The sequence below is a fragment of the Tursiops truncatus genome, chromosome 5, assembly GCF_011762595.2.
Source record: "Tursiops truncatus isolate mTurTru1 chromosome 5, mTurTru1.mat.Y, whole genome shotgun sequence".
In the NCBI taxonomy this organism is placed as follows: Eukaryota; Metazoa; Chordata; class Mammalia; order Artiodactyla; family Delphinidae; genus Tursiops; species Tursiops truncatus.
The window spans coordinates 38,926,255-38,951,109 of NC_047038.1; the positions used below are offsets into that span (position 1 = coordinate 38,926,255).

At 44.3% G+C, this 24,855-nt stretch overlaps 1 protein-coding gene across 3 annotated transcripts in view; it reads right to left on the minus strand.

Annotated features, from left to right (window-relative positions):
• HS3ST1 (heparan sulfate-glucosamine 3-sulfotransferase 1) overlaps positions 1 to 24,855 on the minus strand; it is a 31,198-nt gene that overhangs the window by 4,492 nt on the left and 1,851 nt on the right. The window contains exon 1 of one of the 3 annotated variants that reach the window (XM_033856853.2): positions 16,308 to 16,711. The exons of the other annotated variants lie outside the window; for them this stretch is intronic. The gene's annotated coding sequence lies outside the window, so the exon portion shown is untranslated. Of the gene's footprint in view, positions 1 to 16,307; positions 16,712 to 24,855 lie in introns of those variants that run through there. 3 annotated transcript variants of the gene reach the window in all.

The window sequence follows — 24,855 nt, forward strand, 5'->3', positions numbered from 1 at the left end:
TGTTTGGGGTATGTGTGTGCCAGTGCAAGTGTATGCTTTTGTGTGTTTATGTATGTATGTGTGTACACGTGTGTATGTGGGTGTGCACATGTATGTGTGTGTGCGTGCGTGTGCAGGGGGTGGGGTGGGTGAAGTGATGGAGAGAGTAGCTTCTCCACACTAAACTGCTATACTCTCTGTGGTGGGTATTGTCATCCCCATCATACAGCTCTGCATCCAGACTTAGGAAACAACCTGATCCTGCAACATCTAAGGGTTAGAGTCAGAGCCCAGATCTGAGATTCATATTATCTGACTATTTATGCTCTTTCCATTCTGTTATGAGGCATCTTGATTAGCACAGTGCACATCTGAGATCTTTTTCCTAAAGGGAAGTTACCAGCAGACAGCAGAAACAAGAAACTAAATATAGTTTGTCCTTTACAAAAACAAAGCAAAAAACAAAAACCCTCCCAAACAACCAAAAAACTGGGCACTTTGTAGTTTAAAAGCTCCTCATTTATAATGTAATAGTTTCTAAAATGTATATTTACTTATTCTAAGCCATCTACATTACATTCCAAAAGTACTTGAGGTATATGGAAAAAAAAATCTTAGCTAAAGTCTCATATGTACAAGTGTGTGTGTGTGTGTGTGTGTGTGTGTGTGTGTGTGTATGAAACTTTAACTAAGTTTTATGTATATATTATACACACATATATTATGTATATATACACGCATATATTTGTACATCTAAATATATATAAAATGTAGTTACACACACACAGTGGCCATCGAGAGCCAAGTTCTTCCTGTTGTAGTTTGATAATGTGAATTTCTCAGTGGTACAGATAGAATTTTTGTGCCTTTTAGTAACATTCTCAGAAAAGGAAAGATCCCCAAGCTCAGGTGAACCTGTAAGCCAGGACATCTGGGCCAGCTGGTCTTGACAATGGAATTATGAGCATCAGAGCATCATGTCATTAAGTCCCTTTTTTTCATTTTATGGGTGAGCAGGCCCTGAGGTGACAGGCCCAAGATCAGGTAGAAAATCAGAGCCTAGAACTTGTGGATCCTGAGTTCCAGTTCTGTACTCTCTGCTATTATTGCTATCTCCCTAGCATGTGGTCTTAAAACAATGGCAGTGTTTTGGGGATCCTAAAGAAGAAAGCCCCCCGAAAAAACCTACCTAGCAGTGACAAGCCCTGGCTGCCAACTCCAGAATCAGCTGGTACACAGGGGATATACATATAGCACGTGGGTGAAACGCATTCATTTGTTCTACTCAGTAGAAGAGTTAAAGGAATCACACAGGCTATGGAGTCAGGAATCCTGTCTCCAGTTTTGACTTTGGTCCAAGTGCCGTAACCTCTCTTAGCCTCAGTTTTCTCATCTGTAAAGTGGTAATAATTCCACTTGCCTCAAATGGCTACTTTGGGACTGAAGTGAGATGGGTTATCAGCACTGTCCTATAGAAATGTAACGTGAAGCACATATGCACTTTTTTTCCAATTATCAAACAAATATTTATTGAATTCATGCTACATAGCTAGCATTTTAGCTAAGCTATGAGATGAATTCCCCACTTTCACCAATACTTTCTCCCCTCCATTATGCCAACCACGATGCCTTCCCCATAGGAGTTATGCAGCAGATGAGTTGTGTAAATAAAAAGTGTAACAGTTTTACTACATTCGGAGAAAAAACTCAAATCTCCTTAGGCGATCTAGAGATGCTCAGGAAAGTAACAGCAACTCCCCTCAAAGGTGATAGCAGCCACTATTTATTTATGTCCCTGACACTTAGTCATATCTTGCCCTAAGACAGATCATGTCTTATCGTTACTTTTATTATAGGTGTTAAAATGACCCACATATGCACTTGTACATTTTCCAGGAGCCCCTTTTTAAAAAGGCAACTTTTATGTAAGCCAGTATTTCCAAAATGTTATCACTCCAACACATAATCACTATATAAAATTAAGGAGCTATTTTGCATTTTTTTTGTTTTCAAAATCCAGTGTGTATACATTTACTCTTACAGGACATCTCAAGGCCACATGTGGCTACTGGCAACTGAGGTGGACAGCAGAGAGGTATTAGAACACTGAGCAGTGTTGCAGTTCTTACTCGGAAATCCCTTTAATTGTGGAAAGTGCTTTCTTAATAAGTAAGATACTCTACCCCATTCACAAATTAGGAGATTCCCAAACAGGAAAAGGACCAGGAAGGCAAGTTTGAACTTGCAAGCAGCACAAAGTTGATTATTCTCCCTCCGGAAGTAAACTAGGTACTGTCAAAGGAATCTTCTGAAAGTCTGGAGCCCTGAGTTGGCACAGGCACAGACAAAGACTGTTCAACAGAACCTGGAACCCAAGCCACATTCCTCCCAAAAGCAATGATGGCAGCTGCCATCTGCAGCCCTCGCTACTAAGCGGACACTAGGCTGGCAACTTTGCACACAGGACCCCTGTGATGCTCACTGCATTCTCGATAGAACTGATATCATTATGAGAAAGTGAGGCTCAGAGAAACAGAGTGGTTTGTCTAGAAAGTTAGAGGCAGTACTAGGACTCAAACTCAGTCTGAGCAGGCAAAGCCAGGAACCTCACCATCCCTCACACTAGGTGGCAACACCCAGAGTTAGTGTATAAGTAGTTACTGGGCTCCTTGGTTTGTCTTTGGTCTTGTTGAACCATCATGCCAGCCACTGATTCTTTGATGAAGAACAGGATTCCTTGGAATGGCCCAGTCTTGCTAGAATGAGCATAAAATGAACCCCATCCTTCCCTTTGTAGATGGGTTAAAAGGTCCCCAAAAGAGATCCAGCCCACTCCCTGTTCACTCCCTTTTATCCGGGAGGCTGTTTGCTTCATCCTGCAGTGATAAACCAAGCCTGGAGTTTCAAGAATTCCAAAGACAAGAGTCTTTCCCATCAGCAGCACTAGGTGTCCTTGGGCCCCACCATGAAGAGGCTGACCACACACCAGGCATTGGGAACACATGGGAGAGGACACAGGCTTTTCCAGATGGAGATTTCCTTGCATTAAAAATTAAATCGAGGGCTCCCCTGGTGGCGCAGTGGTTGAGAGTTCGCCTGCCGATGCAGGGGATGCGGGTTCGTGCCCCGGCCCGGGAAGATCCCACATGCCGCGGAGCGGCTGGGCCCGTGAGCCATGGCTGCTGAGCCTGCGGGTCCGGAGCCTGTGCTCCGCAACGGGAGAGGCCACAACAGTGAGAGGCGCGCGTACCGCAAAAAAAAAAAAAAAAAAAAAAGAAAAGTAAAAAAAGAAAATTAACTCAACACTCCTCTTCAGGTCAGGGAGGAACCTAGGATGGGACCTGCCTGCCCCTCCCGCCTCCTTTAAGCCAAGCCCTGATTTTTCTGTTCATCTGAACACACCAAGCTCACACCAGCTCTGAGCCTTGGCATTTAATGCTGCCTCTTTCCAGGATGCTAGCCCCAGGCTTTGCGAGGCTGGCTCTCTCTTGTCATTCAGATTTTATTTCAAATGTTGGCTTTCCCGCAATGTTAGCGCCCCCACTCTCCTTTAATCACTTTCTTTGACATCATCTTGTTTTATATTCCTCATATACTATCCAAAATTGTTTGCTTGTTTACTGCCTGCCTCTCCACCCAACAATGTTAATTCAGAGCTTCCTTATCGATGTCCTGTCTCTCTTTGCTGCATCCTCTGGGGCTGGCATGATTGCTAGTACACAGTGGGTACTAGAGATGCTATTTGCTGAATGAATACATTGAATGTTGTGGAAAGTCAGGCAAATGATTGAAGGCACTGAGAAAGCCTTTTAATTCAGCAGAAAGAGAAACTTAACAGTCTGTCCCTTTATGAAAATGTCTGTGTCAAAAAGTAGTGAGTTTTCCCTCCCTAGAGGGTCAAGCAGAAACCAGATGTTAAGGGGGGACTCAAAATTTCTCATGGCGATTGGACAAGATCACTGAGAGTCTAAAACATATTTTCATTACAAAAGGAGGGGAAGCAGTGAAGTCACCCTTCAAAAATATTTTAATTTTCTCCTTAAGTCTTCTTACTACATAATTCACATCATGACCCAGATTTCAAATGTAACTAATACAATATATTTGCTCTCAGTCCCACTACTGGAGTATATTCGTGGATAAAATGAAATAACTAGAATATTTAACAGGAGGGAAATCCAGTGCATCGGGAACAGTGAGGCCTGCGGTCCCTGTGTCTGCAGGAAAAACTTCCCAGCCTCTCAACAAAAGACGGTGACCCAGCTGGCACAGGTGAGAATCTCCTTGGATAACAGGGACGATCAAAACATGGGGACCCAAGTCATCTAAGGGATCTGACAAAAGGGTTGAAAAGAAATAGATTCCTCCCTGGGTGCCCACTGTGTATCAGGCAGTAGGCACTCGTGTATAAATTATCTCCTCTAATACTTGTAACGATAGTAAGAGGTGGTTAGTCTCCTTTTATTTTATATATTTTTTAAGCAATGAAAAGGCAGTGTGCAGTAGTAGAAAAGCAAAGAGGCTTTTGTAATTGGACAGAACCAGGCTAGAATTCTTATACCTAACTGACCTCAGCTAAGTTTCTCACCTCCCCGGGGCTCAATGTGCCGTTCTGCAAAATGGGTTAAAATCTACTTCATAGGGATGCCATCGTGCCTCAGTAAGATTACCCACGGCAAAGAGATAGTGCAGTGCCTGGCACTCGGTGGGCATTCAACGAATGTTAATGGCCTGTCTCTCTCCCCAAGGCAGACATGGAAACACGCTATTAAGGTTAAATGACCTTCTCAAGGTCACAGAACCAGGAAGTGTGATGACTAAAATTCCGCAGGCCATCTGTAAAGCCCATTGTGCTGCTTTGCCTTTGAATGGAGATGCCTTCTGTGGGCAGCGGCAAGTGCATTCCCGGCAGAGGGGAGAGCTTACTCCAAAGAATGATGATAACATAGCAGGAAGGATAAGAGCTCTTGTGCTGCTCTACAAGGATTGTTTCTCTCCAAGCATCCCCGAGTATTGAGTGATTTAATTTTCTGGAATGCACTGATGCCTGAGCCAAGACAGTTTGATCAGAACTGTCATTTCCATATCCAACCAAACTTCTGAGCAATCAACAGTATATGATTTTTTGTTCATGTTTAGGAGAAAAAAAGGTCTCTCTTTTACCTTTGCACTGCTAACTTAAGAGTGCATGGCAGATCTGTCAAATTTCTATCCTTGGCAGATCATCTTGGAAACCAAGAAAGAGGAAACAGATTTAGCTCATGCCTGTCAGTCTACAGAAGGACAGTGAGATCTCAAGACTTGCATTAATATTTATTTTCTTGAAATTGCCTACACATGACACTTGTCATCCAGTGTTGACATTCACTTCTGTTTGGGTTTACTTATGGTAATTGCTGTGAGGTAGGATGGGGTGGAAAGAGTCCAGGGTAGAAAAGACCCCAGGTCAGTCCACATAATGTTAATAAGTTTCTCTGGGTCACATTGGCTATCTGGGAAAAGGAGGAGTAATTGGCCCTGTTTTCCCCTTGAAAAAGATCAGGACTCTTCCAACACTCCCTCTTCCAGACTTTCTATGCTCTGTTGCTTCCATGGCACGGCTGGGAGGTTCCATATATACAAAAGGTTGCCTGCATAATGAATGTAATTCTTCAGGATTGAAGGAAGGAGGGACCTGGGCCAACCAGGGAGGGCAGCATGGTGGGGCAAGGCTTTAGGGCCAGAAGATTTCAGTCACAGTGTTTTGCCGAGCTTCTGAGAATTCCATGATATTATGAGGATGATAAAGGAAAACTGTCCCATAGGTAGTCTGAAGTCAACCCATGCAAAGTTGTTTTCCAAATTAGTGAGAGATTAGGGTTGAAGCATCTAGAAAGGAGTTGCAAGTGGGAGGTGACTAAAGCATCCCCCCAGGAGCTCTGTCTGCCCCATGACAATCACCAGCAACAGTGCTTTGAAAACTTATACGTGCACACCGATCCGCTAGAGAGGTAGTTCAAAATGCAGATTCTGATCCAAGAGTTCTGGGGAGAGGCCTGGGAGTCTGTGTTTCAATAAGCTCCCAGGAGAACCGGTCTGCCCACCCATAGCCCTCGGAATGGCAAGAACTCAGTGAGCTTGGAACAACTGTGTTCATTCACATTCAGATCCTGATGCCCTTGGCCTTGGGCTGTGAAGGCTGATGTGCCTTTGGTTTTTGTTTCTTATGATTGTTGGGGCAGTTTGTTTTTAAATCCAGGTTTGGAACCACCTGCAGTAGACAAAATAGAGAGGGATCAGTCCCGTCACAGAGCTGGTGTTATCTGTGGAGGCGGGCAGAGGGGAGATGTTGGAATTCAGAGGATTAGAGCCAAAAACCCAGGCTCAAACCTCAGCTGTATAACTTAAAATCCACAAGACAGGATTGAAATCTCAGAGCCTTAGATTGAATGCCTTGGCCCGATATATACCGATTTTGAGGATTAAATAGAACAGTCTGTGTGGTGCTTACGAAGTTGCCATATTGCCTGGCCCAAGGCAAGCCCTTCAATCGTGGTAGCTATTTCTGTCCCTAAAAAAGAAGGCTGTGTGGTATAAATGGGAATCAAGGATGATAATTAGTCAAACGCATTTGTTCATGATCCAAAGTACTGCAGTGACTCAACCAGACAGAGGCTTACAGAAGAAAGGACAGTGACACACAGAAGCAATCCAGGCTCTCTATCTGGGGAAGGGGCACACAGAGGGTCCTCCCTGAATACCCCCTGCCTGAGTGATGGGCAGCCATATGTGTGCAGCGGGGAGGCCCCCAGGAGGGCTGAGGAGGGGCTACTTCTCCTCAACATGTTTAATCTGCGGTGCTGTGCACAGAAGGCAGCAGTGACCTAAATAAATCCTTCATTAGAAGCAGAAACACACTGGCACAGGCAGAGTTCTGTGACAGGAGGGCGGACAGGGCCTCTCTTATTACTCGGTGCGGCTGAGTGGAAAAGAGGGCCGCGCTAGCAGACAGGAGACAGGAGCTGGGCTGCCTCAGTGCACTTGGATATGCATGGCTCGATCCCTGCTCCAGCTGTGACCCAACCTCCCAACAGGTACCATCTGACTGTGGGAGCCTCCCTGGCTGAGGTGGACGGTCATCATCACCCCACAGATGGCCAGCACCTATGAAATCCATACATTTCCCCAGAAATGGCAAGGAAAGACACACAGAGCATCAGAGGCCAAAGAACCCTGTGCTGTCATCTTGTCCTGTCCGTATCCCTGTTGATGGGGAAACAGGTGGGCACAGAACGGGAATCCCAAGGTCAAGTGTGTAGGGGCTGAAATGAATCAGAAAGCAAGGTGTTCTGATTCCCATGCCACCAGGGCCCAAACACATGGGAATCTGTGTTTCTTTTATGTTGGGACAGGGAACATTAGAATACTTTTGCAGCTGAAAATACATATATACAAGCCAAAGTAAATTCTTCCCCTGGGTGGGCAAAGGTAGAGGGCGGATTTGTCTCATTTCTTGAGCCAGACTGTACAGAGAGAATTTTGTTTCCCCCCAAAATTCAGAGGTTGAAGCCCTTATCCCCAGTGTGGAGATGGGGCCTTTGGGAGGTAATTAAATTTAGATGGAGTCCTGAGGATAAGACCCACAGTGGGATGAGTGTCCTTATGAAAAGAGGAAGAGAGATTGGTACTCTGTCTGCCACTTGAGCACACTAGGAGACAGCAACCATCTGCATCCAGGACAGAGCTCTCACCAGGAGCTGAATCTGTTGGCATCTTGGTCTTGGACTGCCCAGACTGGAGAGCTGGGAAAAATACATTTTTGTTGTTGTTTAAGCCACCCAGTCTATGGCATTTTGTTACAGCTACCTGAGCAGACTCATACATAGCCCTTAGAAGAAATAGTAAAGAAAAAGAGTCTGCTTGGGACTGCTTCCACTGCGTAAGTTTTCCCAGGGGTAGCACACAGCGGTCTCCTGGATCAGGCAAGTGACATCCACCTAGGAAGGCTGCTGGCCAGTGGGGACTGCAGCAGGCAGCCACGTGTGTACGTGGTCTGTCTAAGGAGCCAGCTGCTGGCAACTCTGGCAGATGTGGTTGGAGACAAGAGACCCGTGTGGGCTGATCTTTGGAGCTTTCAAGATTGAACTATGGATATTTATGTGAAAACTCATGATTATTATTAGGTATGAATGTAATAAATGGCTATCAGTTGCCAAGACAGGTGAAGATGAAAAAAAGAAAAGATTAGAAAGCAAGTCTGCAAAGACTGATGCCTCAGGTCTATACTTTGCCCACAGGTGCCCCTCCCCCCAAACTTTTACAAGGCACCTATGATGTTGCTAAGATTGTACTGAGTTCCCGGGGACACAGAAATAACCCAGTCACCGTCCTCAGAGCACCCTGTAAAGTAGAAGATACAGGTGGAAGGAGACCTATTACCGTGTTCAGTGTGGGCAGGGATCAGGTACAGTTGCATCAGAGTCCAGGGGAGAGAGGCCACACAGGTAGAAGACCAGGGAGGGCCTGGTGCCATTCTACCAAAAGGTGATCAATGGCCGGGTATAACCCGGGAGGAGGCTTGGGGTCTGCTCAGCAGGCAGTTCCCCAGGGACAATCATCCCAAATGGAGTTTGTAGCAGAATCAGGGCAGGGCAGGGCAGGTTGCGGGGACTTGGCCTGTGCTGGGGTTGGCTGTGGAGGTGGAGGGGGAGGGTGACAGATATGAGGCTGCAGGAGCCAGCAGGGGCCACGACTTGAGATTCGGAAACACAGTGGAGGGAAAAGAGCCATGGCAACGGAACAAAGCAAAAGGTGCTGAGCTTGAATCCCAGCAATGCCACTCACAGACTCCAAGATGGGGCAAGTTAATGGAAAATCTTGGAAACTACTGCTCACTTTTGGTCCAAGAGCTTGATTTTGTCTTTGCTTTGGATATGCATGTTCTTGGTTTAAACATGATCATTTAAAGGCAGACATTTAAGTGACGGCTTAGTACTGACCTTGAAACACACTGGGGGTGCAGTGAGGACTGACATCCCTGCCTGCAAGTCGCTGAGGGGGAAACAGGCATGGACAGAATTAAAGCATGGTACCATGGCTGGTTTTGATTTTACATTGTCTGTATTTTTTCTTTCATTTTTTGAATTAAATTGCTGCTGTTCCTGTAACAGCACTGAATGCAGCAATGGTGGTGCATGGCTTTTTCCTCCATCCTCCCCACATACACATAGGGCTGTGATTTCTGTTCATCCCTTACTTAAAAATTTTTTAAAACCACTATTCAAGTTAAATATTCCTTTATTCTTAAGCTTCAGGTTTTAAAAAATGAATTAGTGTCTCATGTGCCTCTGATTTGAGCTTGAACTTATCTATAATGAATTTACTTTAAACAGGAAACACCTACCTTATTATCTCAGTCATCTCGAAATCTTTAAATGCCATTTAATCTATCGAAAAGATCTTGCACTTGACACAAGCTTCCCTGTGATCTCTTGTTATCTCTTGTTATAATTTCAGTATCTTCAGATTAAATATAACACTCTACAATAAGTTCAATCATCATCAGCCTGGTCATTTATTCTTTCTGAATGTTGCTGCAGAGTGATTTATGGTTTCTTCTTTTAAAATATTTTCAATTTATTATTACTTAAATAACATATTTGAAACGATCTGGCATCTGAGGGAGACATTCAGGAATCCTAAGATGAATTACAAGAGCTCAGAGGGGGCAGGCTGGTGGTTAAGAGTGTGGGTTTGAATCCCATCTCCATCCCTTACTCCCTCTGTGTGACCAAGAGCAAGTTGTGTGTTCTCTGTGTGCTTCGTTTGCTTTTTACCTGAAATGTAGGGGTGGTTACAGTATTAATTTTGTAGGATTGTCATGAGGCTTAAAGGAGATATTTACTACATGAGTGCTAAGAAGAGGGCCTGGCATATGAAAACCCTCATCAAATGTCATCATCAGCCCTGGCAGGACTCTGTTTTCCACTGTAGTGGCTGATAAAGGTCTTATTCAGGTAGTCAATATTGCTAACACCAATCATTTCAGGCACATAAAATGCATCTCCACAAAGTCACCTTTGCTTGAAAGGACCAGTGCACAAGAGTGAGCATGGTGCTAGCTGGGGTCAGGAGCTGGGGTCTAGTCCCAAGTTCTGTCCTGACTTCTGTGTGACCTTGGCCAAGACAAAGAAATACTCTAAGCCTCTTTTACAAAAGGAAGCAATCGGACCACAAATGCTAAGAACATCCGCCCTCTTATATCTATCTACAACGCAAAGGCTTTAGAGAATTAAGAAACATTCTTGACTATCAAAGCAAGATACTATTATCCAAAATTCCAAACAAAACAATTACTGTTAAAAATAAATCATAAAGCTTTGTCACTTGGCATCAGTCTAACATTTCATGGGTTAAAGGTAGCAACATGTCTTGAATTTCTACACTGCCAAAGTCCTTTGATATAAGGGAAAATAATACAGCTTCTAGCAGGAAAGACTGTCCCCTTGGGTAGGGTCTCCCAAACTACCTGCTGCTCTAGTTCTATTCAGATCGTATCCAGCGTTCATTCAACAAATATTAATTGAACGTAGCACCTGATTAAGAGGTGGATCAGCTAGATTAGAGAACCATCTCCAAAGGATGCTTAGTCACCACTAGAACAAAACAAGATGAAGAAAAATAGCATTATATAAAAGGCTTCTCAGTGATAAGAAGATATACATTTAAACCAAGCCCTTCAGGCTGGGGTAGGGGCTGAGGGGTTGTGTGTGCTGAGATAAGCCTTCCCCACACCCAACTCCAAAGGGTCAGCTTCAGGACCTTCTAGGCTGGCTAGAAGCAGTGGACTCTAGGGCTTTTGCTTGTGTAAGAGAGGGATGTAAGTTTGGGAGTGAGCAAAATTGCCTAAGACAACAGAAAAGGGCTGAGGGCTGCCACAGGCGTCCATTTTCTTGGTTCTGACCACACATAACACTCAGTCTCTCCCTAAATAAATGAAGATGCAACCTTTGAAGAATAGTAGGACGTGCAAAAACCCAATTATCAGCCTGCTCAGCGTAGCCACAATTCAGACAAGCCCTAAATAGACTAGCTGTGTATCAGGCACTGGGGAATTGGAGATACAGCTTGCATCCTGTTCCTTCCCTCAAATGACTCAGGTACACGCAGGGGTGTAGGGTGTACTGGGAGGCAAATGGAGGGAGACGGGGCAAAATATGTGATGACTGCACTAAGGTTAGGGCTGAGAGATGGCTACAGATATGCTGCTTATTAGCAGAAAGATTCATAGACAACAGAATAATGGGTAGACATACATCACACATCAAATTGTTTTGGTCTTATTAATGTGTCAAGAGACGAGAAGAATTGTAACAGAGTTACATTTAGAAATAGCTTGTTTTGTGTTTCAAAATCAAAGATGGAAAATGGCGTGGGAATGAGTTATCATGTCCCAATAACTGTATTTCTCCAATTCTTAGTGAACAAGAAGGAAAAAGCAAAGGCATTGGAAGAGGGAGTCTTCATGTGATTTTCTACATTGCTTTTTGTTTTTTGGTGTTGATTAGATTTGATGGAACTTCAGTAGGGCTCATCCACGGGATTCCCCATTCCAGTTCCTTCTGAAAGGAATTTGCTACATAAAAGTGTGTGTGTGTGTGTGTGTGTGTGTGTGTGTGTGTGTGTGTGTGTGTGTGTGAGAGAGAGAGAGAGAGAGAGAGAGAGAGATAGCTCCAATGATGAACTAAGTTTTCAAGACTTCCTGCAACTTTCACACCCTCTCAAGGTCATCAATGCACTAATGAAGCTAACACGTGTCTTGAGGTCCTGCCCATGTGATGCTTCCATGACAATGAGTTTCCAAAGTTCTCAAAGAAAAAATATGACTGTGTCCCCCCTGATCATTGAGCCACATTGCTTTCCCACTTTGACAACTACCTTCATTCCCCCATCAGCTGGTAGGAATGTGCAGGCCTGGCTTTGTACCCCAGATTAGGACCAAACTCAAACTAGCATTGGTGTCCAACATGCCAGGGAAAAGGAGGGGCTTGGCCAAAGCACAAGGGTTCAAATTAAATGAGGTTTTGAAGATTGTGCTGAAATTCATAGTTTGGCTTTCCACAAGTCTCCTTCAAATGTTTAGAGTCATAGGAGGAAAGACATTTAGTGTGAGTCACTAAATTAGATTTCAAGAAGATTTCTTCTTACACATATTACTCTCCTTCTTCCCTCAGACACCACCCAGGAGTCTATGTGATTTGCTCAGGACACAGACACCAGGTCTCCTGAGGGCAGGTCCCTTCCGGGCATTGGCCAGGGATACAGGAAGGAGACAGGTCCCCCCTCAGCCTCCAGGAGACCACTGTGGAAGGGGAAAGATGGATGTGGAAATATATACTTACAGCTCAATGAGATGGAAGGAGCTCTGTGGTAGACACAATTTTAGCAACTTAAAGGAGGCCAGGAAGAGGAAGTTTGTGACATGCTTCATGAAAAAATACCTAAGAAACATTCAGAGGTCTGATGAGGACAAAAACCAAGCTCAATGCTTTTAACTGACATCCAGGGTAAAGTATATAAACAGAAAAATAGAGAAATAAATAGAACGGTGTGGGAAGATCAAAGCAAGTGAGTTGATATCTGCCGGAGTTTAAATCCTGGCTTAGTTATTTGATCACGGAAAAGCTACATGCCTCCCTGGGTCTTATTATTTCCCATCCAAAGATAGGGTATGCTTCCTACCATGTTGAGTGGCTGTAAGAATTAAATGAGATATTGCAGAAAAATACCTCAGTCCACCTGACACAGGGTTAGACCCTCAATACATAGGAGTTCAATAAAATTGGTTCAATCAACAGTAGTATGATGAATTAGCTTGAAGAGAAAAATAAAAGGACAATAATAGCAATTAAAATTCAGATTTTTATAACAGGTAAGCTGCTAAATAATTGTCGTAAGAAAGGAATTGCAACATTCCAAAAATTGACAAGGAAAAGCATTCTTCAGAAAAAGTGGAAAATTTTGAGTATTGAGAGCTATGCAGAGAGAGATAGATGGCAAAGAAAACAGCAGAATGAAAAGCACCAAGTGGCTCAATCTAATGTTTTTAAAGGACAACAATTATGAGATAATTACCCTTTGAACCATCTTTGCAGAGGACCGAAAAGAACTATTTAAGTAAGAAAAGGCGGCAGGTGAAGGCAATTCTGAACACACGCGATTGTTTAAATCAGCAGGGCCCGGTGGCTTGTGTAATCAGAATCCTCGCTAATGGCTCCATGCCAACCCCGAGCCCTTCTGCTGCATCTGCTGGAATTTGTGTGATGGAGGAAGCGTGGCTGGGATCAGAGCAAGGCCAAGGCCGGCTCCACTTTCAAGAGTAAACAGTGTAGAGCCTTCCCTGGGACAGGGGCCTCCCAGGCTAGGGGAAGGCTTATGCACACAGGGCTGCCTGCAGTGAGAGGGCTCGGGAAAGGACAGAGAGCCGGGTGGCACTGACTTTACCCAGAGGACATTTTCTGGGGTCACTTTCATTCCTTGGTGGGTCACTAAGGACAGCTGCCCACGTGAGCTCAAAAAATCTGAACTAAAACATCAGGCTTCTCTCAAAGACTGATGTTTCTGTTTACGATAATGGTACTTTCACTTCCCAGTGGTACATTCTGTTGAGCAATCCTGCACTGAGATCAGGGAGCAGGTGGGAGCGGGTGCAAAGCTCTAAGAGCAGTGGTTTATCCTGCTCTCTGGGGGCAGCTGTTTCCTGAGGGATGCGGTGAAGCCCACAGCAATCACAGCAACGTCACGGCGCCAGAAGGAGCCAGGAGAACTGAGAATCGACCCCACATCTCAGTGCCTCCTCCCTCGGCAGCTTGTCCCACTCAGGTCGGTGGCAGGACTCTGCCTTGAGGCTCTCAGAGACCTAGAAAGACAGTGCAGGCCATCACGCCAGAGTGGGGAGAAAATGCACAGAACCTCAGCTGGCCCTTCAAGCTCCAGGAAGTGACACTTCACTTCCTCTTGCTTTCACTGCCCACAGCAAGTCACAAGGCCATCTAATCTTCAGATAGGAAAAATGCAACCCTACTCTGTGCCTGGAAGAGAGAGAGCCGCAGAGCTGCCACATGCAACTGCCACATGCACGTTATTTATTATGGATGGAGCTGGGGGGTGTGGTGGTTGGAGAGCATCCAGGACAGACCTAAGGGAAGGACAGTCTGGAGCTAATAAAACAGGGCGAAGGGCTTCCCTGCTGGCACGGTGGTTAAGAATCCGCCTGCCAATGCAGGGGACATGGGTTCGAGCCCCGGTCCGGGAAGATCCCACATGCCACGGAGCAACTAAGCCCATGTGCCACTACTACTAAGCCTGCGCTCTAGAGCCCGCAAGCCACAGCTACTGAGCCCATGTGCCACAACTACTAAAGCCCACGTGCCTAGAGATCATGCTCCGCAATAAGAGAAGCCACCGCAAAGAGAAGCCGGTGCACCGCAACCAAGAGTAGCCCCCGCTCGCCACAACTAGAGAAAGCCCAGAAAGCAGCAGCAACGTGCGCAGCAACGAAGACCCAACACAGCCAAAAATAAATTAATTAATTAATTTAAAAAAAAGGGGGGAGGCTGTCAGAGGGAACAGCATGGGCAAAGGGTGGAATGTCCACATTCCTGATTTATCTGGGGAAACAATGGGCAGTCCTGTGGTCAGAACACAAGGTGTGTGTCAGAACAGAGGATGGTGAGGGACGAGGCTTGAAAGATTAGAATGTCAATGCCATGCTGCAGGATTTGAATTGCATCATTACTTATAATTATATTTAAAAAAAAAAACAAAACAGCAAAAGAAAAACTAGGTTTTGAGCACCCACTCTGGGCATTAAGTGTTCCCTATGCACCACCACATTTAATCCTGACAAATCAGAATTAAAAACAGAATATATTGGGTTCTTAGGTTTTTTTAGTCAACAGTTATTTCCTGGGTGCCAACTGCCTACCAGGCATTGGTTCAGAATTGTTCCAGGGTTGTAGCTCCATCCTCCTATGATTTAATCTACTGGAACAGATTAAACATTAAATAAGTGTATGAAAAAATCCATAATTAAAAATCACAGAATATGTGAGGTTTAGAGAGACGATGACCTTGCCCAGAGGGATATCGTGATGTAGCAACATGGCTGAGCCGAGATCTCATCTATGTTTAAGTGTCCTGCACTCAAACACTAATACTGTAAATCACGGTGATCCATGGGACATTATTCATCAAGGCACAGGGCAGGGACCTGATTATAGTTGTGTTTTGCAAAGATTGTTCGGATCAGGGCTGGAGAAATTAACATAGAGAAATACTGCAGATGCAAATGGTTGTAAAAGTTATGGAGCTGGGGAGGGAAGGAAAAGCATAACCAGGAGAATACAAGATTTGTATTTCAGCCGAAGACAGAAATAAAAGATGTTATGAAGCAGAGCAGGGTCCATAGCCCATTGCAAGATACAAACATAAATGTAACAGTTGCTCAAAGGCAAGAGGGATCAATTTGGGATGACCGTATTCGATTAATTGGCCTCTTCCACAGTTTCAAATGTCTGTGCCTTAGTTTCTCCTTCTGTAATTCTAGCCTGTGGCTAATGGGACCTACCGGGGAATCTTCTGCAGGCTTTTGAGAAAGGTTTCCTTCCCCAATTAAAAGAGTTCCCCAAACTTGCTCCCTTCCTACGTTAGAGCAAAGGGATGAGGGAGGCTGCTGGGGCCACCATGAGCTTCTCACCACCTAGACAGAGATCAGCAGAAGTGGGAGGTGACCTGGAAGGCAATACACAGCTAGAGTCTTAATAACATTCTTGATCTGCTTTTCACACAAAATCAGGCTTACCAGCAAGAAAAGCTAATGATCACTACTAAGTGCGGCATTATACACACTTCCTTGGTCCAGACTCTCAAATCAATGTTTCACATATGTTATTAAATGTGATTCTAGCAACAAAAGGTCCATGAAGTGTAATTCCATTTAACAAGGCAACCAAGGTTGGGAAAAACAAAATCATTTTTCCCAATGTCAAACACCTCAGATAATACACTACCTTTTGGAGCAGGGGCAGTTCTTTTCCGTGACCTCCAAAGTGCTCTGGCCCCGAGGATGCTCCCAGCTTGCTGAACAACTGAGGAGGACTGACCTGTCCCCCCAGAAAAGGTCAGTTCCTCTGATGTGTGGTGTGGAAAGTGCTTAAAGATCAGAAGGGAGGGAACCATTTCACAGGGAGAAATAGGGGCAGGAGAGATGCCACACTGAAACTCTCTCTAATAAGAGTCCATGTTTAATGAAGGGAAATGTAAAACTAAACCCAAAATAACAGACCCACCTCTCGCAGCAAGAGGAGGACCAAGATGGGCACGGTGGCTGTGTCCTCCACACAATGTCACTGGGTTCCCTTGTGTTCAGTTGTCATCTAGGACTTTATGCTGTTACAGAGCAGGGGGAAAGGTTCCAGTTTCTCTATTTCCATCACGTTCCACACTCTTTCCAGTTTCACCATTACAGTTCTTGCAGTCCTTCCCTCAAGGTCATAAGTATTAAGTTGGGGTCCTGAGAAGCCTTGGGAGAGGGAGAGGGAGTGGCATTTACTTAAATGACTGCATCGGGATAGGATTTAACCAGGGACTTATTGTTACAAGATGTCACTGCACTTCCCTGGGCTTTAAATCCTCTGTCTTCTTACATTCCTTTTCTGCCCTGCTTCTCTCCCTTCTCTTCTCTTCCCTCCCTCTTCCCCAGGTTCTTCCTCCCTCCCTTTCACTCTCTGTACTTTGTGTCTTCCCCTAACAGTAAAAGCTTTTCTACATTACTGCTTCTAAGCTATTGGCCCAGAAAATGAAATAATAAGATCTGTACGGATTATATAAATAAAGACTAAAGAAACAAAGGGCAAAAGACTCAGAGAGTCTCCCATGAGTATGATGCATGAGATTCAGTCCATGGTCTCTGTGACATGACATTGAGTTTGCAATCTCAAGGTCTACACTGCTTTCTTTTGTCGTCTTATTAACAACATTTTTTTAAAAAGATGACTATGAGCCAGGCACCATGTAAATGCTTGACACTACTTATTTGGTTTAATGCGCACTAAGCAATCCTCTGCTATAATTTTAATTGTGCCCAATTTGAAGATGTGGAGACTGAGGCTTAGGGAGGGGAAGTAACACCTCCTACTGCATGACTGAGAAGTAGCAAAGTAGATCTAACCAGATCTCTCTGGCTGATTAAGGCTGCATCCTCACCACCATGCCGCTTTGCCTTCTTTCTGGTCCATATTCCATATAAACATAATGCTAGTAAGCAGCTCAGGTTAAATGAGGAGTTAGTAATATAAGCTGCAACAGAAACTGATTATTTTGGCATGAGCAGTATCTCACTATAGAAGAAAGCATTAAATTCTGCTTGGGAAAAGTCTACCGGCAGCCAAAGTCTTGCTTATTGAATTCCCCAGCAGGTTATTACTTGAAATGGAAACACATTTTCATGGCCATCCTCAGAACAACATATTCTAGCAGTCCTGGGGAGATCTCAGACTCAATTCATAACCTGAGTTCATCTACTTGGGAGGAGCGGGTCTGAAAGGCCCTCTCACTGTTTTATGAGCTTTGGATTCATCAGACGAGGGAGACATTGCAGGTGTGAGTTTTCAAAGCACAAAGTATTCCTTCAGTGTACTCAGTGGAACCCTTGTGTGTGCCTCGTAGTTCCAACTCCAGCCCTGTGCGGTAAATGAGCTCGGAGCAATATTGTTGAATCATGTGCTGCGTTAGCGGACTGAATGCTCCCCTGGTAGCCTCACGGGATTAAAATACCTTCTTCCCAAAGGGTATTGGGAATAATCTGGTGCACGCATGGGAGATATCTGACTAACTTATTAAATGCACTCAGAGATCTGACTTGTCCACAATTCTTCTGCTTCTTTTAGCAAACAAGTAAGCTTGCCTTGGTTTAATCTGTTGCTAAGCTCATCAGAGAAAACAGCCCTTCATCATAGAAAACAGCCCTTCCTGCTCTCCTTGGAACCCTGACTAAGTCATTTCACCTCCAAATTACTGTATTCCCCCCTCTGTAACTGTCTACAGCTCTGGAACTTTCACCAAAGGCATTATCCAGAACTGTCACTGCAAGAATAGAGATGCTTAATAAAATATAGGACTTCCGGTTAAATTTAAATTTCAGAAAAAACAATCAATCATGTCTTAATATTGAGTATCTGGGATATACCTATACTAAAACAGTATATGCTATTTATCTGAAATTAAAATTTAACTGGGTGTCCTGTATTTTTATTTGTTAAATCGGGCAACTCTGCATAAGATGAATATAAGTTTTCTTGAGCATTACACTAGGTATTTGATATGGGCAATCTCTTTTAATCCTCATTAGAATGTTGAAAAATCTGAGACCCAGAAAAACTGTCTTTTTCTCAGGGTGATACAATCAGTAAGGAGGGGAATCAGAAATGCCAACAGACATGACTTCAAAAGCCATGCTGTTTCCACCTCAAGAATAACTCCGAAATCTAATCCCAGAAATCTGTAATTGACACCTTTTCTGTCCTTCCTGTCCGGGACACTGGGAAAAATCTGGTTGAAGACATAATTTACATCAAGTGCAAGTGAGTTTTCCAGAGACAGTGCCAGCCTGCTTTCACTCCATGCCACTTGAGTATGTATTTTTCTGAGCACAGCTAAAAGAGCATGCCTTTTCATTTCAGCTGCATCTGCAATCACCTTTCTCCCACTGTATTTTAACTGCTGATGCAGGACTCTGATTTACTCTCCTAAACTAAAGAGTGAAGACATTTACATAAAGCAACCCTATTGCAGGGTGTACCTAATCTGCAGAATTCTAGGGGAAATTCAACAAGACACAAAACACATCTCAGAAAGTGCTGAAATGGAAGTTCTTAACGAATCAAAGGAGACGTGAATGTTTGAAATCTAAATATATTTCTTCGCTTATAGAAAACTCAGTCCTCCAGGGATTTAACCAGTCTCCACCTTGAGCGATCTGCTCACTGCAGGCGGAGAAGCACAGCCCTGGATCCAGGGTCTGCTGCCTTCGTTCTGAGGATCTAAGAAAAGTCGCTTCACTCCTGGACCTTGGTTTCCTTAAATACAAAATGAAGATGCTAAGAGCTCCCTGTCTGCCTTGAAGGACTGGGTACAGAAGAAAAAGGAGACAGTGGGTATTAACGTACTAGATGGAAGTAAAGAGTTATCATTTTCACTCTTTTCTCTCTTTTTCCATTTTTTTCAGTCTTTTTAAATCATTTTCATTCTTTTCATGCCAGAGTGCTTTGGAGCTGCCAGGATCTAATCAGGGAAGGGTTTGTATTTAGCATGTCAGCTCTTCACCTGGGCTGACCACACTAGGAATCCCTAAAACCGATCGCACCTAGGGCTTGGGGCCATATTTTGATTATCTTGTATCATCATCGTTCTTTGGCTTTTCTCTGCAAGCCTTTCTCTTTCCCCCATGAAGCCTTTCCTAATTCCCCCAGGCAGAAAGGTTGCCTCTTGTTTCTTTTCTGAGCAACTACTTGGAACCAGACACACTGTTCTGGAAGCTGGTGGGAGAAACAAGCCTGTACCTCCAGATGCCTGCTCACACAGCATGCATATTCTGATGGGGGCGTGAGAGATAGTGAGCAAGTGAACCAATGAAGTAATGAGAGGACTCCAGATAAACATTATGGCTACAAAACCATGCTGTGGGAGCGAGTACTGCAATGAAAGAAATAAATAGGGTGATTGTAAAGAAGGTGTTCTCAAGGACAGGCTTACCTGATGACACAGGCAAAGGCTCAGACAGGATGCATTTCTCAGCTCATACGCAAAAAAAAAAAAAAAATTGCTAATTTATCTGACTACCATACTAAACTGTCAGTTCCTCAAGAACAAGAACTATTTTCTTTAATTTTCTGCACAACTTCCCTGGCAACAACAGTCACTATCAATGGCTGGGCTGACTGGGGAGAGGGTGTACTAGAGTTTCAAAAATCATTAGTACATTTCACACTTAGAACAGATTTTTTAAATACTTTGTTTTCTTGACACAAAATGAAATTTGGTAATCACACAAAATGTCATGGCCAAGTAAAAAAAGCTTTAAAAAAATCTTCACTGATGATGGGGTCCAGGATTCAAATAGGTTGAGAAGCACAGACCTAAACTGTTCCTGACACATATCAGATGCTCCATTAAAAAGATGCTGAATGCCAGCATTCCGAATGTCAAAACTCAATAGCTATGATACCCTTTCCACCCTCCTTGCTCACTTTCGCCATCTACTCTTTTGCTATCATTTATTCATGTCTTCCATGCTGGTCTACAATTTCCTTGAGGACTGTCCCTTGATTGGTTTTGTCTGTTAGTGAATTCTAGCACCTAATCCAGCGCCTGGCACCTGCTAGACACTCAATGAATGGGCTCAATAGTTGATTTCATTAAAATTAAGATAACAGTCTGTTATTAGGGGTTTACCCACAATAGCCACTCCCAGAATATAATCCAGGGTCCAAATTCTCACACCCCAAAATCTTTTATTTCCAACAGTGAAAGCTGACTTTGGTTATGCTGAGTCAGAGATTGAACTTGGAGATTCCTGCCCCGCCTGCCGCAGGTTTTACCCCAGCACCCTGACACTTCCTCTGATTTATTTTTATTCTTAGCACATCTCGATCTAATCTAGGATAGATTGTCCTTACCCATCTTGCTTTTACCTGTCTCTTCCACTAGAAGACAAGTAGAAGGGCAAGGCTTTCCCTCTGTTTTATTCCCTACTGTGTCACCAATGAGAAGAACAACTCTTGGTACATGACTGGAACTCAATAAACATATGTTAAAGGGATAAATGCAATTGGTGTAACTGCTTACAGGACAAGGAAAAGGAATACCGCAAACACAAATTCTGTAGATATGAAATTTAACTCACTGGAGCACTGTCTACACTACACTCCCAACATATCCTTGCCTCAATACTCCCAAGAACTGATTTTACTTAGCCTCATATTCCAACCAATTTCTTTTCTATTCCCAGAACCCAGAGGCCGTAAATTGGAGGCCTGTGGGATATAGATGAGGAGGCCTACCTGTAGAATTGCTTTGAATTAGCGGCTGGTACTTAAAAGTCAGTAGATTCTACATAAAATTGTGAACTTGCAGCCTATCTTGGAAAAAAGAAAAAAAAAACAGATGTGGCAAGACAGGGCCTGAGGTCCCAACTTGTGTGTTGGGTCAGAGCTGCAGCCCCCCACCCCCCTTACCCTGATTGTTCCCAGGCCTGTTTTGCTCAGGCTATTCCTTGCCTGGCTGCTGAAGGCATTTGAGTGAGCGACCCCTGCTGGAAAGTTACCAAAAAGCATGTAACATGAAAAAAAAAAAAAGAAAGAAAGAAAAGAAAAGATGTCCCCTGGGATCTATTTCCGTTATGTTTACGCTATTTCTTGGAAGAATAATATATTCATTTTTCTAGAACTCTGGTGGTATCACATAACAACCGACAAACTATGGCCCAGTAAATATTATTCTAACGGCCTGAAAAAGCTATGAGCTTAATTCCCTGTGGGTAGAGGAAGCTGAGAATGCTTCATGCCAGAGGCAGGCCTGAAGACAAACTGTGAACGGCTGTGCATCAGCTGGTTACAATTCTGGCTAAATCAAACAGAGAAAGAATTTACTTGAAGACTATGAGTTACCTCTAGGAATTAATGAGAAGCTGAAAAGCCAGGCTTGGAAATGAAAAGGAATGGAGGCAACCTGGCACCAGGGACCGTCAGGATAATGACATAGGAATGGCATCCCTGGGACATCCTGTGACATTGAGGCTGCTGCTGACACCACTTGATTCATGACCCACGGTCATAAATAAATGCTCAATTGTCCTTTTGTCCCTTAGTTAGTCCCTCGAGATTCCAAGTCTCAGGTGGAATCATCCAGCTGAGCCCCAGTTCAAGGCCCGGAGATGTGGACACAGAGGAAGAGCCCCACCCCACCATGGAAAAGTCCCTCCATGAGGGGAGGGTGGTACCCCCTGAATAAGAAGGGTGTTTGGTCGCTGGGAACCTTCCAAAATGCAGAAGTCCACTATGGATTAGGAGGAGATTTTAAGTGGTGATGGGAGAGGGAGGGCAACACAGGCAGTACAGAGGAATGGAATGAGGACAGACCTGAACTCTAATCTGGAATCCTCTGTACCCTCAGAAAATTAATTAACTTTTCTAATCAGCAGATTCCAAATCTTTAAAACAGAAATGATGCCATCTGCCTGTGTACAGCATGGGGTTGTTTGTGAAGATTCAGTTCAATCGTTCATTCACTCACTTCAAAAATACTTATCCAGGGCTTCCCTGGTGGCGCAGTGGTCGAGAGTCCGCCTGCCGATGCAGGGGACACGGGTTCATACCCCGGTCTGGGAAGATCCCCCATGCCGCAGAGCGGCTGGGCCCGTGAGCCATGGCCGCTGAGCCCGTGCATCCGGAGCCTCTGCTCCGCAACGGGAGAGGCCACAACAGTGAGAGGCCCGCATACCGCAAAAAAAAACAACAACAAAAAACTTATCGAGCATGTGTTAGCCACTTAGCTAGGTCCTGAGGACAACTTTTGAACACCAAAATGCAATAGAGAGACACTTTATGTTGATGACAGAGGTAGACAAGGGAAACCCAGGTCATCTCCTGAAACTGATACACTCATCTGCAAGTTCCTCCTTTTTTGGTTAATTAATATAAGCGCCCTTCCTGAAACATATATTTCCTGAAGACATATGAAATGCATTAAGCTAAAAAAAACCAAAAAACACTCAGAAATTTAACTCTGGTTCTACAAACAAGAAACTAATAGTTCTCAAAAGCCAGGAGCCCTGATGCTGGTGAATTTCAGGTGGCATAATCACAAGAAGATACTGGTCCATTATATGGAATCCTCTCCCTCATTTAAAGTTTAGCATATGTAATTCACACAGACATTCACAAACTATAATAAAATTTAGCATTAAAATAGACCAAATGAAATTGGCAGGAAAAGCATATTAAGTAACCTTGTACATTTTTCACCGGTGTTTGAGAACTGCCCAAATGCTCTTCACATACATTTCTCACTTTTAATCTTTCAGTCTCTATTTTGCAGAGGTAAAATCTGAGGCTCAGAGATTAAAAAATAATTTGCTTAGGGTCCTGGGGCAAGAAGCTGGCTCCAAATTCAGCTAGCACTCTTGCCATTCCCCACTGGAAAATGTTGGCCTTGCTAAGAAGCACTGGGTCATTAGTGAGGTTGAAGGAAGATACTTACATCAAAGTGATGGGGAAAAACCCAGATCTTTTCCAACACCAGCTGGAAAGTTACTGCATTTCCCACAGAGCAGTTAGAAAGTTGCTACTCCCCAAAGTTGCCTCTATTCCTTTACACAGGCCTTTACTCCTCCAAGACTCTCTCTCACACAAGGACCCTGGCTTAGAAGCATGCCCTGGAACCTGGATTCTCAGCTGTGACCCTGAATACAGGCTCAGTTCCATCAGGACATCACTACCTTTTACTGTCCCTCTCTCCAAACTGTCCTCAATAGAGAGAAAATGACTCTGTACTCCCTGTGGGTATGGGCCACGCTGGGTAGATGCCCTGTTCTGGGAAAGGCACTGTTTACCCATCAAGCAATTTTACATCAGCCAGTCCACCTCCCTAGCCCCTTTCTATTCGCCATCAAATTTTAGTTCAAGATAAGAAAAGCTTCCACTTTGTGTTTCCCTTCAAGGAGCACTCCAGACTTTTCCAGTAAGAGGATTTCTTCTTTTCACAACAAAAGTGCATCCCCAATTATATTGTGGAGTCCAAGGGTTCCTGAAAATCTACAAAGTGGAGGACTTGAAATTTCACACAAAGCACAACACAGCTGAGAACCATGGGTTTTTCCTGATGCCCTTTGCAAGTTCAAGGTAGCACTTTCTCACCAGTTTCCCAAGCAAAGAATTTCCCATCTTAAAGCTACGGTGCCCTGAACAGCCCGCAGCTTCAGCCTGGATCTCTAGCCGGGAAACACCGCTCAAGATGCCTCCATAAGAGATCTTCACTGGATGTTACCTCCGTAATTAACTGCTTCGACTTAAGAGTGCTTAGTCACGAAGTTGCTGATCCCAGTCAAACTCGGCTGAAAGAGTTAGAAAGGACCCACTGAAGCCCTGAAAAGCTCCTTGGGAAGCTGATCTTTCCCTGCCTAGCGCTGGAGAAACCTTATGTAACACAATGGTCCATTTCAATATTATTTGTGCAATCCTATGGGAGGGAAAAAAGAAAAAAATCTAAGCACTGGAAACACAAAGAGTAACGCGGGGATTTGTAGCAGAAGCGTCCATCTCCTGAGATTTCACTGGGTCACGCTTATTCGAATCGCACCCAATCGTTACTGAGAAAGCAAAAGGCAACAGTAATTCCGAACGCCAAAGGAGGGGCGTTGCGTTTTAGAAACCCATTTAGAAATGCAGAGAGGCAGAAGTTGGGTTATCTCCCCTTCCTTTTTTTTAAACATGAAATTCCTGAAATTAACACTTGAGTGGAAGTTGGTAATTACATTTCAACAAAATAAGGTAAGATTTTGAGGCAAGGCGAGAACGCCCGTGTAGGACCCAAAGGATCCTGCGTGTAAAAGGGCTGTGGCCACGAAAGTCGGTCAAGCACCTGCGCCCAGGCCCTAAGGAACTCTCCGGGGATCGGCTCCCGCAGCAAGCGGCGGGCGGAGCAGCCGAGCCGGTGGTGCCGGGGCTTCGAGAGCTCAGGCTGCAGAAGGAGAAGTGGGCGCACTCCATCCTCATCCCTTGGCTGCTCCCTGCTAGCAGGGGACCGCTTCGGGGAGCGCAGCGAGAAGGCAGTAGATTTGGA